We start from the raw sequence: 15,555 nt of genomic DNA, 5'->3' as shown, positions 1-15,555 counted from the left end.
ATTATCTAGATAGACTGTGATAATTTGTTTTATAACATCCCATAAAAGTATATACTTAATGATGTGCCTTTTCATGACATAAGCCCACCATTGAGCCTTTTTTGAGATACCTTTTTGGTGAGGAAGACGCTGGTAATTGCAGAGCATATCTATTAGCATACACCTGTGTTAATTAGGTAATTGCTTGCAGGAATGAGGTACTTATGATCTACCATGCAAATTATTGCAATATACTTTGTAACACCTGGCCTGTAATGGGGTATTCTGTAAATGTGTAGTGAAGTTAATGTCTTCTAACCCCTGGAGTAGTTCTGTGCATTAGTGTGCTATAATTCTGTAATTGCCTCCTTAGCTTCACTATTTAGAAAGTATTCTGTCACTTAGTCATAAATTCTATATAAATGTATTTATTAAACATCTATAAGATGTAGTCTCTTCCCTCAAGAGCCTAGAATCTGGCTGGGCTCTGATGGGATACACAAGAGGCTAGAGGATGATGGCTGACAACTTAAAAATGGCTAATATATATATTGATGTCTCATTCTGTACCAGGCACTTTGCATGTATTACCTCATCTAATCTTTATAACAACCCTATGAGCAAGAGTGCTAAGCTCTTTAATATCCCCATTTTTCATAGCTGAGGAAATTCAGGCTTATAGAAATGACTTATCTAAGATCACACGGCTAGTAAGTGCACTCCAGCCAGTATTCTAAATTATTATGTATGTTATGATGACAATGTGTAACTTAAAAATATAATGCAGGTTATGAGGATGCTGGAGAAGAAAGGATAGAGCACTATAAGCTGAAATATCACAGCATTTTGAAAGATTGAGGTGAATGTTGAAGATAGTCAGAATTTGCAGGCCTTTTTTGTTTGTGACTTGGTGTGTCAGAAGGTAGGAGAGTCGGTGTGGTATGTTGTAAGTAAAGGAAGCAGTATGCACAGAAGTGTGTATGAGAATACATCTGGGGTGGGGACCAGTGGAACGGAAGCACTGAAAATATTTTTTTCTCATTTCCCCCAATTTTCAAGAAGTTGTTTCTGGTGTTACAGAATTTAGAAATGACCTTTAACAGTAATAAAGCGTAATAGGAGGTGAGTTGAATGAGGATAGAAAAAGGAAGACGTGATGATGAAACAGGAGAGACGAGCTTTAAAAAGTAAGAAATGATTAAAAGAATTGCAGAATCCTTGACTATTTCAAAGATTCCAAACAACTGATGGTAAAAGCTGTCGTAGTTTATAGAGAAGTCATGTTTTTTGACTTCCTTTGACTTTACTCTGGGTAGACAAATACTATGAAAATGAAGAACTCTTGATTGAAATGGAGGTAGTTTTTGTTTCAGGAAATCCCAGAGAAAATTTGGTAAAATGGGTCCAATTGCCTGTATTTCTGCTTTTCTTCAGTTTGAAATCATTGTAAATTTACCTCATTCTGTAATTCTAGTCTGTCCATTTTAATATGAAAAAAATATTCTACACTCAAAATATATCTGAAATGATTTAAATTGGGCCTTGATGAGTTGTGACAAGAGAGAATTTATAACTAGCAACTTATTTAGAAACTTTTGTTAAATGAACCAGGTATCAGTCTTTGCCCAATCAGATAAAACTCTGCAACAGAGAAATCATTATCACAGCTGGTGCCTACATTGCAGTCATTCTTGGCTGGGAGAACAAGGCCATGCTGATGGCTCTTCTCAATAAGATTTCCAGTGAGAATTTCCATATGCCTCATCCTTCCTTAGGAAAGCAAATTAAAAATCTCAGTAGTTCTAAAATGGACTTGAGAAAGCTTTAGAATTTTTAAATTGAAGCAAACATGATTTTTAGGTAATCATATGTTTGTTGTATGCAATGTAAGTATGTATACTTTTTACTTCCGCAATTTCAGTAATTTAAAGATGACGCCATCCTTTTGTCTTAAACTGACATACTTCCAGCTGAGTATAATTTATGAAGGCTTTTTTTCTTCCAATCTTGTCTCCTTCATTTCCCAGTGTCTTTCAATATGTTTATTAGCCTCTCGGTGAATTTTAACCCAGAATTTTCTTTCATAGCCTTCTTGTGTGTTTCTTTATTTCCTCCACATTTTTTCCCTTTTGGTCTTATAATCCTGTATAACCTTTATCATTAGTTCACAACTGAGCAAGTATTAAGAACCTTCTTAAATGTATACTTTACTTAGCATTGTATTTGGTCCTTCCCAGTTTAAATACTCTACATACCAGAGAGTTTTTTCATTATTATTGTTTGCAACATGAAACAACTTGAAAACTTTCGTATAATTTCTTTGAAAAAAGAAGAGTTGTATTTTTCCTGGAGAGCAACTTCTTTGTTTCCGGATCTAATGATATATACAAATATTGTCAGAAAAGGTTGTGATTTGATACAATTGGGACAGTTAAAAACAAAGCAAAACAACATAGTCTCACACATATGAGAGTGGCCTGAAGAAAATGTTTTACCTAATTTTTGAATACTTCCTGTGAATGCACTTCTTTTTTCAGGGCATCAGGTCTTGTTTTCAAATCTGATTTTGTTTTTTCTTAAGCATCCCTTTGATACTGCTCTTCAGTAATGAATTTCTTAAATTGAAAGCTGAGTGATTGTACGTATAGTTTGTTACAAACTCTCCCCTCAAATTTGGGTATGTGGTATGTGTTACTTTTAATGAAAGAGTATTAAAAAGTTTAATCAGTTAAATATACACTTTAGATTTAGTTTTCATGATCATGTTTTTCAGATGTTAGAAAGAAAAAAAAAGAGCCCCCAAATTTCTTTTTTCTTTGTATTTGGGTCTGCTCTACTTGGGCTCTGAAAAAAAAATACAAGCAGAAGGCCATAGAAGTAAACTGCATATTAATTTTAAGTCTTGAATATATTTCCCTAAGTCCAAATGTGTATTAATTTGCTTGTTGAGTTGTTTATAATTTTATTTAGTGTTTTAATTAGAATAAATGTTAATCTAAATTTCTAATCAACTTAAAATATTTGTAGTGGGTGGACCTGTTAGTACTCTGAAAAACTGGATAAAGAAAATTATCCTTTTACATTTTTTTTGTCTGAAGGACTCTTGTTTGACATGAAAGGAAGTTAAATATGTTGGCTTATATGCCCAAAATTTTGTGAAAAGTAATAGAAAGGAAAAGAAATAGATTCATTTTAACTCTAGATGGCAGTTAAACACAACTAATGAAGACCATCTTCTTTGAAATGCAGAAACAGAAAAATTAAAAAAAAAACAAAAAAAAAAACAAACAAAAAAAACAACCACCCACATTCTGTTCTACCATCCAGCTAATTATATTCTCAAAATGATGTCTTGGATTGATATTACTAAACAAACGTGTATAAAATGTAATTACACACAAGTGAAATAGTGTAGGCTTGTAATGGCAAGTTTTTTTTTCATCTGGTAATATGGCATACACCTGTGCAATGGTTTATAGTGCCTTATTTTATTTTATTATCTTTACTAACAGTTCAGTGTAGTTTCATTTTACATACAATTATTTACCAATATCAGTTCAAACCATATGTCACTGGAAACACTATTACATATTTAATGTTTTGAAATGTTTAAATAAAGGCAAAGCCTATTTTCAAAAAGAAATGTGTTCCATAAAAGTCCACTCCAAAATCTGGCATGGAAGCCCACACATGTACATTTGAGATTTTATTTTCTTTTATTTTACCACACATTTAAAAATATCATTTTTCTACACGAGTATTTAATTCACAGTGTTAGTTTGCTGCTTTTGAGGGTACTAAAATTATGTTTCTGATAGTATTTATAAGGGACAGGAGAAGTTTGTGAGATCATACTTTGCTCTCATCTCATGGTTTCAGCTCTGTGAGTGGACTATCATCTCTATAAACTTGTAGAACACAAATGTCTTGCTTATGAATGCTGTGCATTGACATTGGGTCTAGGAAACAGTACACAAACAACTTAAGGTAGACCTGATGATTCTCACCTGACTTGTCAGATGGCTTAGAAAAGGAAAGGATGTGATATCTTAAAAAAATTTTTTTTTGCAGATTTTATATGAAATAACCTTCTGTTGAGAAAACTTACTTGAATGAATTCCATTTCCTGTTTTTAGCATGTATATCCTGAATCTTTTCCCAACAGTAGATTATTGCATAGGCAGCAGCTGATGCTCTGGGCGAAGGGCCTCACTGTCCTTGCTATGTCAGGCCTTGCACTCAGGGAGGCACAGGTGGTGAAGGTGTAGTAAGGATCTGTGGTGCTCTCAGGCATAAAAGTGTGGAGATGCAGGTCAAGCCTACTGGAAGCTAGGGACCTAGAACACCTCATATTCTGGAATCAGCTCTTGGCCTTTGAATTGGCTGTAGGATCAATGTTGAACAGAAACTTCTCAAGAGGTGGTCACATTGTACAAAGTACCTGTGCCCTTAGAGTTACTTCTCTAGATTTCATACTCCTTAAATTGAAAGCCGAGGGATTGTGCAATGGTTTATTACAAATCTTCTCCTCAAATTTGTATATAAATGTTAATGTTAACATAAGAGTATTAAAAAGTTTAATCAGTTAAATATACGCTTGGGATTTCACTAGTTTTCATGATCATGTCCAAGACTCCAAACTCGTAATATCGGTGTGGAGTCATAGTAGGTTCTTTTTTTAAAATGCAATTTTATTGAGATATATTCACATACCATGCAGTCATCCAAAGTGTACAACAGTTGTTCACAGTATCATCACATAGTTGTGCATTCATCACTACAGTCAACTTTTGAGCATTTTCATTACTCTAAAAAATAAGAATAAAAATGAAAGTAAATAAGAACACCCGAAACATCTTATACTCATTTTCCCACCTATTATTCATTTACTTTTTGTCCCCCTTTTTTCTACACATTTGTCCATACGCTGGATAAAGGGAGTGTGAGTGTCAAGGTTTTCAAAATCACGCAGACACACTGTATAAGCTATATAGTTATATGATCATCTTCGAGAAACAAGGATACTGGGTTACAGTTCAATAGTTTCTGGTATTTTCTTCTAGCTAGTCTAGTAGACTAAAAACTAAAATGGGATATCTGTATAATGTGTAAGAATTACCTCCAGAATAACCTCTCAACTCCATTTTAGATCTCTCAGCCACTGAAACTTTGTTTTGTTTAATTGCTCTTCCCCCTTTTGGTCAGGAAGGCTTTCTCAGTCCCACGATGCTGGGTCCAGGCTCATCCCTGGAAGTCATGTCCCACATTGCCAGGGAGATTTACACTCCTGGGAGTTGTGTCCCACATAGTGGGGAAGGCAATGAGTTTACCTGCTGAGTGGGCTTAGAGACAGGCTGCATCTGAGCAACAAAAGATATTCTCTGGGGGTGACTCTTAGGCACCATTTTAAGTAGGCGTAGCCTCTCCATTGCAGTAACAAGCTTCATAAGGGCAAGCCGCAAGATTGAGGACTTGGCCTGCTGCAGTGGTAGTCCCCAAATGCTTGTGAAAATATCAGAAATTCCCCAAGTGGGGAAGTTTTAATGTTTTCACATTTTCTCCCAAGCCCTCAAGGGGGCTTTGCAAATGCTTTTTATTCTCTGCCCAAATTACTCTGGGATGTACTGGGGTTTCACACTAACCTGTACAAACCAACTAGATGTCACCCCCATTCAAGGTTTCATGTAAGTATGGTGTTTGAATAAACGGACCGTTCAAGTTAAATTATATAGCATGCTACAGAAAATATAGATTTTGCACCAAATAAACATCTCTTCCTTTGGTCTCACACAGAAGTGGAGGTTTTAAAACACAGTCAATATCATCCTTTTCCCTTAATTAATTCTAATCAAGTCCATTTTGTTCATATCTCTGATTGAAGTGTGATCTCTTTTTCAGCTTTTTTAACATTTGCTGTGTGGGGTAATGCTGAGATTCATGGCTGCTGCACTCTGGCTCTGAGTCTTAGGTGTCACACAAATACCCGAAGTTGCAGGGACTGACCAGGTTATGCATGAACAGCTCAGCATCTCAGAATTTAGAGATAACCATTACAACTCATGAATAGATGTGACTGCTCTAAGAGCTTATAATCTAGGTACCTTTATCATAAGCCTTCGCTTGATAACCTGTGCTCTCAGGTTCGATTCTCAGAGCTTGCGAATTATAGTTAGTCCATGTTAGTAAGGCATGGTAATATTTGTTGTTTCAATTCTGGCTTATTTCATTCAACATACTGTCCTCAAAGTCCATTCACCTAGTTGCATATCTCACAACTTCATTTCTTCTTGCCACCAGCTTGGTATTCCATTGTACGTATACACCAGGGTTCACCATTCTGTTTATAAGTTGATGTACCCTTGGGCCACCTCCATCCATTGCGAATTGTGAATATTGCTGCCATTAATACCAGTGTGCAATGTCCACTCATGTCCTTGCTCTCAGTTCTTCCAAGTATATACCCAGTAACGGGGTTGCAGAATCATATGGCAACTCCGTAGTTAGCTTCCTGTGGAACCCTCACCCTGCCCTCCAGCTAGGCTGCACCATTCTACCTCCTTAGCAACAGTGAATAGGTATATCCCTCTCTCCACATTTTATCCAGCACTTGTATCCCTCTGTTTTTGTTTTTTTACAGTTTTATTCACACAACATGGAATCCACCCTAAGTAAACAATCAATGATTCTCAGTATAATCACATAATTATTGCATTCACCACCACAATCTGTGTGAGGACATTTCCATCTCTTCCCCAAAGGGGAAAAGGGGGGAAAATGAATAAAAATACAAAAGATAGAAGAAAAATAAAAATGGAATACAATGAAAAGGTTAGACAACACCACCACCAAGAATCCCTTTTCACTCCCTTATATCCCCCTATTATAGACATTTAGCTTTGGTATATTGCCTTTGTACAATTAATGGAAGCATCTTTCAATGTTATCGTTAACTATAGACACCTTGCAATGTTGACATTCATTTGTTCTCCCTCATTTAAAAACATTCGTATATTCGTACATTTAATCACCATCATTGACCACTCTAGGTTTTGCTAAGTTATACAATCCCAGTTTTTATCTTCTATCTTTCCTTCTGGTGTCATGCATGCCCTTAGCTTTCCTCTTTCAACCGTACTCACACTCATCCTTCTTAAGAGTATTTACAATATTGTATACCATCACACACTTATACTGTTCATTCCATATCTGGATCTATACAATCAGTCCTTTTGAACCTTCTGTACTCCTTCAGAATCAAATGACTGATCTCTAATCTCTTTTCTATTTTCTGATAACCTGTGTTCTCAATTCTAAAATTTTCCTCATCATCGTTTCACAATAACTGTACAAACCTACCAGATCTCACTTCCTATTCAAAGTTCCTTGTAATTATGGTGTTTGAATGAACTGACCATACAAGTTAAATTATTTAGTGTGCTACAGGAAATACAGATCCTGCACCAAATAAACATCTCTTCCCTTGGTCTCACACAGAAATTGAAGGTTTAAAACACACTCAATATCATCCTTTACCCTTTGGTCTGATTTGCCTTAGTCCTAACCGGGTCCGCTTCATTCATACCTCTAATTGAGGTCTGAACTCTTCTTCAGCTTTTTTTAACAATTGCTTTATGAGGTAGTACTGACATTTGTAGCTGCCAATCCCTGGCTCTGAGTTTCAGGTGTCACATAGATACCCAAAGTTCCAGAGACTGACCAGGTTATACATGAACAACTCAGTATCTCATAATTTAGAGATAACCATTACAACTCAGGAATAGATGTGACTGCTGTAAGAGCTTACAATCTAGAGACCATTACAGTAAGCATTCACCTGATAATCTGTGCTCTAAGATTCAATTCTCAGAGTTTACACATTCTAGTTAGTCCATATTAGTGAGGCGTTATAAAGTTTGTCTTTTCATTTCTGGTGTACTTCACTCAAAATGCTGTCTTCAAGATCCACTCACCTAGTTGCATGTCTCACAGCTTCATTCCTTCTTGCAAATGCTCAATATTCTATTGTATGCATACACTACATTTCACCATTCTATTCTTCAGTCAATGTATCTTTAGGCCACCTCCATCCATTGCAAATTGTGACTACTGCCGCCATAAACACTGGTGTGCAAGTGTCCATTCGTTTCCCTGCCCTCTGATCTTGCAAGTATATACCCCATAATGAGGTTGCAGGACCTTATGGCACCCACATACTTAGCTTCTTTTGGAACCACCACACTGTCCTCCAGATAGGCTACTCCATTCTACTTCTCTACTAACAGTAAATAGGTACATCCCTCTCGCTATGTTTTGTCCTCTGTTTATATTTTTCCCTGCAATTTTATAGAGATATATTAACATACATACAATCATCCACAGTGTACAATCAATTGTTCACAGTATCATCATACGGTTGGGCACTCATCGCCACAATCAGCACTTGAACATATTACTTCCAAAAAAATTTTTTTGAGAATAAAAAAGATAAAAAAATTAAAATACCATACCATACAATATAATATAATGTCAGACAACAACACCACTACCAAGAATCCTATACCCCTCCTTTATATCCCCCTCTCATATACATTATCTTTGGTATATTTCCTTTGTTAAATTTAATGGAAGCATATTACAATGTTACTATTAACCATAGACTCCAGTTTGCTTTGATTATATTTTTCCCCAATACCATCCCTTTTTCAACATCTTTCAAGGTTAAACATTCATTTGTTCTTCCACCTGTAATAACATTTTTATATTTGTACATTTAGTCACCATCATTGCCTACTGAACATTCTATACTCCTTCAGCATGAAGTGCTCAATCTCTGCCCTCTTTCTATCTGCTGATAACCTGTGTTCTCAGCTTTTGACTCTCAAAGTTTGCTCATTAATGTTAGTTCATATTAGTGAGACCAGTATTTGTCCTTTTGTTTCTGGCTTACTTCTTTCAACATAACGTCCTCAAGGTTCATCCGTGTTTTTATATGTTCTGTGACTTTGTTCTGTCTTACAGCTGCATAATATTCTATCATGTATACATACCGCAGTTTGTTTATCCACTCATCCACTGATGGACATTTGGGCGGTTTCCATCTCTTGGCAGTCATGAATAATGCTGCTATAAACATTGGTTTATAAATGTCCATTTGTGTCTTAGCTTTCAGTTCCTCTGAGTATATATCTAGGGATGGAATTGCTGGATCATATGGCAGTTCTATACTTAGCTTCCTGAGGAACTGCCACACTACCTTCCAGAGTGGCTGCACCATTCTACATTCCCACCAACAGTGAGTAAGTATGCCCCTTTCTCCACATCCTCTCCAGCACTTGTCATTTTCTGTTTTATTGATAATGCCCGTTCTAGTAGGTGTGAGATGATATCTTATTGTGGTTTTGATTTAGATTTCCCTAATAGCCAGTGAACCTGAGCATCTTTTTGAGCCATTTGTATTTCCTCTTCAGAAAAGTATCTGTCCATGTCTTTTGCTCATTTTAAATTGGGTTGTTTGTCTTTCTGTGGTTGACTTGTAGGATCTCTTTGTATATTCTGGATATTAAACCCTTACTGATATGTGGTTTCCAAATATTGTCTCCCATTGCGTAGGCTGCCTTTTCACTTTTCTGACAAAGTCCTTTGATATACAAATGTTTAATTTTGAGGAGATCGCGTTTGTCTATTTCTTCTTTGGTTGCTCATGCATTAGGTGTAAGGTCTAGGAAACTACCTCCTATTACAGGATCTTTAAGATATTGTCCTACATTTTCTTCTAAAAGCCTTATGGTCTCAGCGCTAATGTTTAGGTCTTTGATCCATTTCGAGTTAATTTTTGTATAAGGTGTGAGAGAGGAGTCCTCTTTCATTCTTTTGGATATGGATATCCAGTTCTCCAAACACCATTTATTGAAGAGGCTGTTCTGTTTCAGTTGCTTTGGCTTGACTGCCTTATAAAAGATCAATTGTCTGTAGATGAGATGGTCTATTTCTGAACACTCAATTCTATTCCATTGGTCTATATATCTGTCCTTATGCCAGTACCATACTGTTTTGACCCCTGTAGCTTTGTAGTATGCTTCAAAGTTAGGTAGTATGAGATCTCCTACTTTGTTCCTCTTGCTCAAGATATTCTTGGCTATTTGGGTCACCCTGCCCTTCCAAATAAATTTGGTCATTGGTTTTTCTATTTCTGTAAAGTAAGTTGTTGGGATTTTAATTGGTATTGCATTGAATCTATAAATCAGTTTAGGAAGAATTGACATCTTAACTATATTTATTCTTCCAATTCATGAACATGGTGTATTCTTCCATTTTTGTAAGTCCCATTTGATTGCTTTTAGCAGTTTCTTGTGGTTCTCTCTGTATAGGTCTTTTTTGGCCTTGGTTAAGTTTATTCCTAAATACTTGATTATTTTGGTTGCCATTGTAAATTGAATTTTTTTCTTAATTTCCTCCTCCTGTTGCTCATTACTTGTGTATAGGAACACTGTTGATTTTTGCATGTTGATCTTGTAGTCTGCCACTTTGCTGTGTTCATTGATTACCTCTAGTAGCTTTGCTGTAGATTTTTTAGATTTTTCTACATATAGGATCATGTCATCTGCAAACAGTGAAAGTTTTACTTCTTTTTCAATTTGGATGTCTTTTATTTCTTTTTCTTGCCTAATTGCTCTAGCTAGAATTTCAAGCACAATGTTGAAATAACAATGGTGAAAATGGGCATTCCTGCCTTGTTCCTGATCTTAGAGGGAAAACTTTCAGTCTTTCTCCATTGAATATGATGTTAGCTGTAGGTTTTTCATATATTGCCTTTATCATATTGAGAAAGTTTCCTTCTATTCCTATCCTTTGAAGTGTTTTCATCAAGAAAGGATTTTGAATTTTGTCATATGCCTTTTCTGCATTGATTGAGGTGATCATTTGGTTCTTCTGCTTTATTCATGTGGTATATTACATTAATTGATTTTCTTGTGTTGAACCAGCCTTCCATAATTGGAATAAATCCCACTTGTTCATGGTGTATAATTCTTTTAATGTGCTGATGGATTTGATTTGTGAGTATTTTGTTGAGGAATTTTGCATCTATATTCATTAAAGAGATTGGTCTATAATTTTCTTTTTTTTGTAGTATCTTTGTCTGACTTTGGATTAGGGTAATGTTGGCTTCATAGAATGAGTTAGGTAGCTTTCCCTCCTCTTCAATTTTTTGAAGACTTTGAGCAGGGTTGGTATTAATTCTTTCTTGAATGCTTGGTAGAATTCACATGTGAAGCCATCTGGTCCTTGCTTTTGTTTTGGGGGAGCTTTTTGAAGACTGACTCAATCTCTTGTGATTGGTTTGTTGAGGTTGTCTGTTTCTTCTGGAGTCATTTTTTGATTATTTATGCTTTTCTAGGAAGTTGTCCATTTCATCTAAGTTGTCTTATTTATTAGCATATAGTTGCCTGTAGTATCCTCTCATTATCTCCTTTATTTCTGTGGGGTCCATAGTTACGTCCCCTTACTCATTTCTGATTATGTTTACTTGCATCCATTCTCTTTTTCTTTTCTTTCTCTCTCTCTCTCTCTTTTTTTTTTTTTTTTTTTGTTAGCCTAGCTAAGCATCCATCAATTTTATTGATTTTCTCAAAGAACCTACTTCTGGTTTTGTTGATTCTCTCTATTGTTTTTCTGCTCTCATTTTCCTTTATTTCTGCTCTAATCTTCATTATTTCTTTCCTTCTGTTTGCTTTGGGGTTAGTTTGCTGTTCTTTCTCTAGTTCCTCCAGGTGACCAATTAATTTCTCAATTGTTTCTCTTTCTTCTCTTGTAATATATACATTTAGGGCAATAAATTTCCCTCCCAGTACTCCGTTGCTGCATCCCATAAGTTTTGATATGTTGTTTTTTCATTTTCATTTGCCTCTAGGTATTTGCTAATTTCTCTTGTAATTTCTTCCTTTCCCAATTGGTTGTCTAAGAGTGTCCTATTTAGCCTCCATATATTTGTGAATTTTCCATCCTTCTGCCTGTTATTGATTTCCAGCTTCATTCCATGATGATCCAAGAAGGTGTTTCGTATAATATCAAATTTTTTAAATCTGTTGAGACTTGCTTTGTGACCCAACATGTGGTTTATCCTAGAGAATCATCCATGAGCACTGGAGAAGAATGTGTATCCTGCTGTTGTGGGGTGTACTGTTCTATAAATGTCAAGTCTAATTCATCTATCATACAATTCAACATCTATGTTTCCTTATTGATCCTCTGTCTAGATGTTCTATCCATTGATGAGAGCAGTATATTGAAGTCTCCAACTATTATTGTAGAGGTATCTACTTTTCCCTTCAGTGTTGTCAGTGTTTGCCGCATGTATTTTGGGGCACTCTGGCTTGGTGCATAAATATTTATGATTGTTACATTTTCTTGATGAATTGTCCCTTTTATTAATTATAGTGTCCTTCTTTGTCTCTGTTAATTGTTTTTCATTTGAAGTCTAATTTGATATTAATATAGCTACTTCCATTTTTTTCTGATTGTTTGCGTGATATATATTTTTGTAACCTTTCACTTTCAGCTTATTTTTGGATCTGTGTCTAAAGTGAGTTTCTTGTAGACAGCATATAGATGGGTCTTCTTTTTTAATCCATTCTGCCAGTCTGTGTCTTTTTATTGGGGAGTTTAATCCATTAACATTTAGTGTTATTACTGTAAGGGCAGTACTTTATTCTATCATTTTATCTTTTGGTTTTTATGTGTCATATCTTATTTTTTTCTCTCTCTCCTTTTACCCTTCCTGATAGTCTTCATTTCTATACTCTTCTCCAAACTTCTCTCTAATGGCTTTTTCTATCGGCCTGTACCACTCCTTTTAGCATTGCTTGAAGTGCAGGTCTCTTATTCACAAACTCTCTCAGTGTCTGTCTGAAAATATTTTAATCTCTCCCTTATTTTTGAAAGACAGTTTTGCTGGATATAGAATTCTTGGTTGATAGTTTTGATTTGATTTGTGAATAGATTTAGCATATTTGTTTGAAGATCTTTAATTAGTTGTTTCAACTCCTGTATCTCATTTGAAGTGTAAGTTTGTTCCTCTGACTGGGCCATATCTTTGTTTGTCCTAGTGTGATTTGTAATTTTTTTGTTTTCTAGGCATGTGGTTCCCCTGATTACCCCAATTAGATTTTCCCAGACCAAATGGGACCAGGTCTCAAGAGGAGGGTAAATTCAGTGTCAGGTTTCCCTGAGTGTGAGACCCAGAAGATTGTCAGACTTTCCTGTGAGGCCTCTAGTCTCTGTGCTTTTCCTATCCTGCCCAGCAGGTAGTGCTTCTGAGCCCACAGGTCTCCACTGGTGTAAAGAGGTATGGTGTATTTAATTCTCAGGGGACCCTCTGCCTGCCAGAGACTGAGGGTGTCAGAAGCCAAGCTTAAGCTGTTTCTGTTATTTTTTCCTCCCAGGCCCTGTGGTGTGAGTTCTCTGAGGGAAGGCCACCATTTGAGCTGGGCCCCATCTCTCCCCTTTTCCTTAGGGAAGATAAGCCCTTTAGGGGATTATCTCCTATAATTGAATTTTCCCTTTGACTAACTGACGATGTTGACTCTACCCTTGCCTGGGTCAGTGCTGACAATTGAAAATGAGGCTTTCTCTAATGAGCTACTTAGAATGAGAGAGAAAAGAAGGAAAAAAGTAAGAAGTCCCTTTTTTCAGAGCCAGTCCCCAGCCTTCCAGTTCACCAGGCAAGAACCAGAATTAGTACCCAGTTCTGTGTGTCCCTTTTCTTGGGACACAGCCCTTTTCCAGTATTCTGAGCTCAGCAAACTCCAAAAGCCTCTGTTTTTTGTTCATTTATTTATTTTTGGTCAGCCCTGCCTCCTCTTTGCTAGGAGAAACCTCTGGGTTCCTTTCCTGCTTGTTCTGGGTTTATCTGTGCTGTCAGCATGTATTCGTTAGTTCAAATTTGTTAATTAAAACCACTATTGGAGCATGGTTGTGCTACATTCCCTTGCTCCTGGCTGGACTGCTTTTTCCCACAGTGAAGTTTTCCAACTCACCCTGCTGTGCTGGTGGGATGGGGCACCATCTATGCTGAGATCTCAGCCATTCCACCCATTCCAGACCTGGTGTACAATATGTGTTCAGTCACAGATGGCCCCCCATCAGTTCCTGAATATTTACTAGCTGTTCTTGGCTATTTACCTATTGTTCTGTGGGACTCACCAAATTCCATACCTCTCTATGCTGCCATCTTGTCCTGCCTCAAATGTCAAATGCTTTTTCAGCATCTATTGAGGTGATCATTTGATTTTTCCCTTTCAATTTGGTAATGTGTTGTATTACATTGATTTTCTTATGTTGAACCACCCTTGCATGCCAAGAATGAACACCACTTGGTCTTGGTGTATAATTCTTTTAATGTACCTTAGGTTCAATTTGCAAGTATTTTGTTGAGAATTTTTGCATCAATATTCATTAAGGAAATTGACCTATAGTTTTCCTTTTTTGTGGTATCTTTATCTGGTTTTGTTATTAGTGTGATATTAGCATCATAAAATGAGTTAGGTAGTGTCCCTTTTTCTTCAGTTTTTTGAGAGTTTGAGCAGGAATGGTGTTAATTCTTTTTGGAAGGTTTGGTAAAATTCTCCTGTAAAAGCCATCTGGTCCTGGGCTTTTACTTGTAGGTAGATTTTTGATGACTGGTTGGATCTCTTTGCTTGTGATTGGTTTGTTGAGGTCTTCTATTTCTTCTTGGGTCAGTTTAGGTTGTTCATGTGTTTCCAGGGAATTGTCCATTTCCTCTAAATTGTCTAGCTTGTTGGCATATAGTAGTTGTTCATAGTATCCTCACATGACATTTTTTATTCTTTGTTATCCACAGTAATTACCCTTCTCTCATTTCTGATTCTGTTTATTTGGGTCTTCTCTCTTTTTGACCCTGTCAGTCTAGCTAAGGGTCTGCCAATCTTGTTGATCTTCTCAAGAAACCAACTTTCCATTTTATTTATTCTATTTTTTTGTTCTCCTCCTTTATTTCTGCTTTAATCTTTGTTATCTCTGTTCTACTTGCTTTAGGGTTAGTTTGCTGATCATTCTCTAGCCTCTTCAGTTGTTCAGTTAGGTCTGTGGTTTTCGCTCTTTCTTAATTTTGATGTATGCATTTAGAGTTATAAATTTCCTTCACAGCACTGCCTTTGCTTCTTCCCATAGGTTTTGATATGTTGTATTCTTGTTTTCAATCATCGCTAGTCATTTACCTATTTCATACTCTGCTCCCTGCCTGCCATTCACCTGAGAGCCTCTGGGGTATGAGAGGAGCTTCTGGTGCTTCCATGTGGCACCCTTGCCTATCTCTACTTCTTGCCCATGCACACCCTGGACTTCTGTAGGGGGAGAGTAAATGCATTCAATACTCATCTGCTGCCTCCCAGGTTCCCACGGGAGCTCCTGGCCATGTGGCTGTGAAGGATTATCTCCCCAGCTAATTGTTAAGGTGGGTGCATGGGTTTGGAGGGCTGCTGCTCACTCCCTTGCTATTTCTCTACTGCTGGCCCTTGGAGGCGGTCCTGGCTGAACAAATTCACCCCATGCCTCATGGTA

The sequence above is a fragment of the Choloepus didactylus genome, chromosome 1 (genome assembly GCF_015220235.1).
Source record: "Choloepus didactylus isolate mChoDid1 chromosome 1, mChoDid1.pri, whole genome shotgun sequence".
Lineage (NCBI taxonomy): Eukaryota > Metazoa > Chordata > Mammalia > Pilosa > Megalonychidae > Choloepus > Choloepus didactylus.
Note: the sequence above shows the minus strand (reverse complement) of the source record.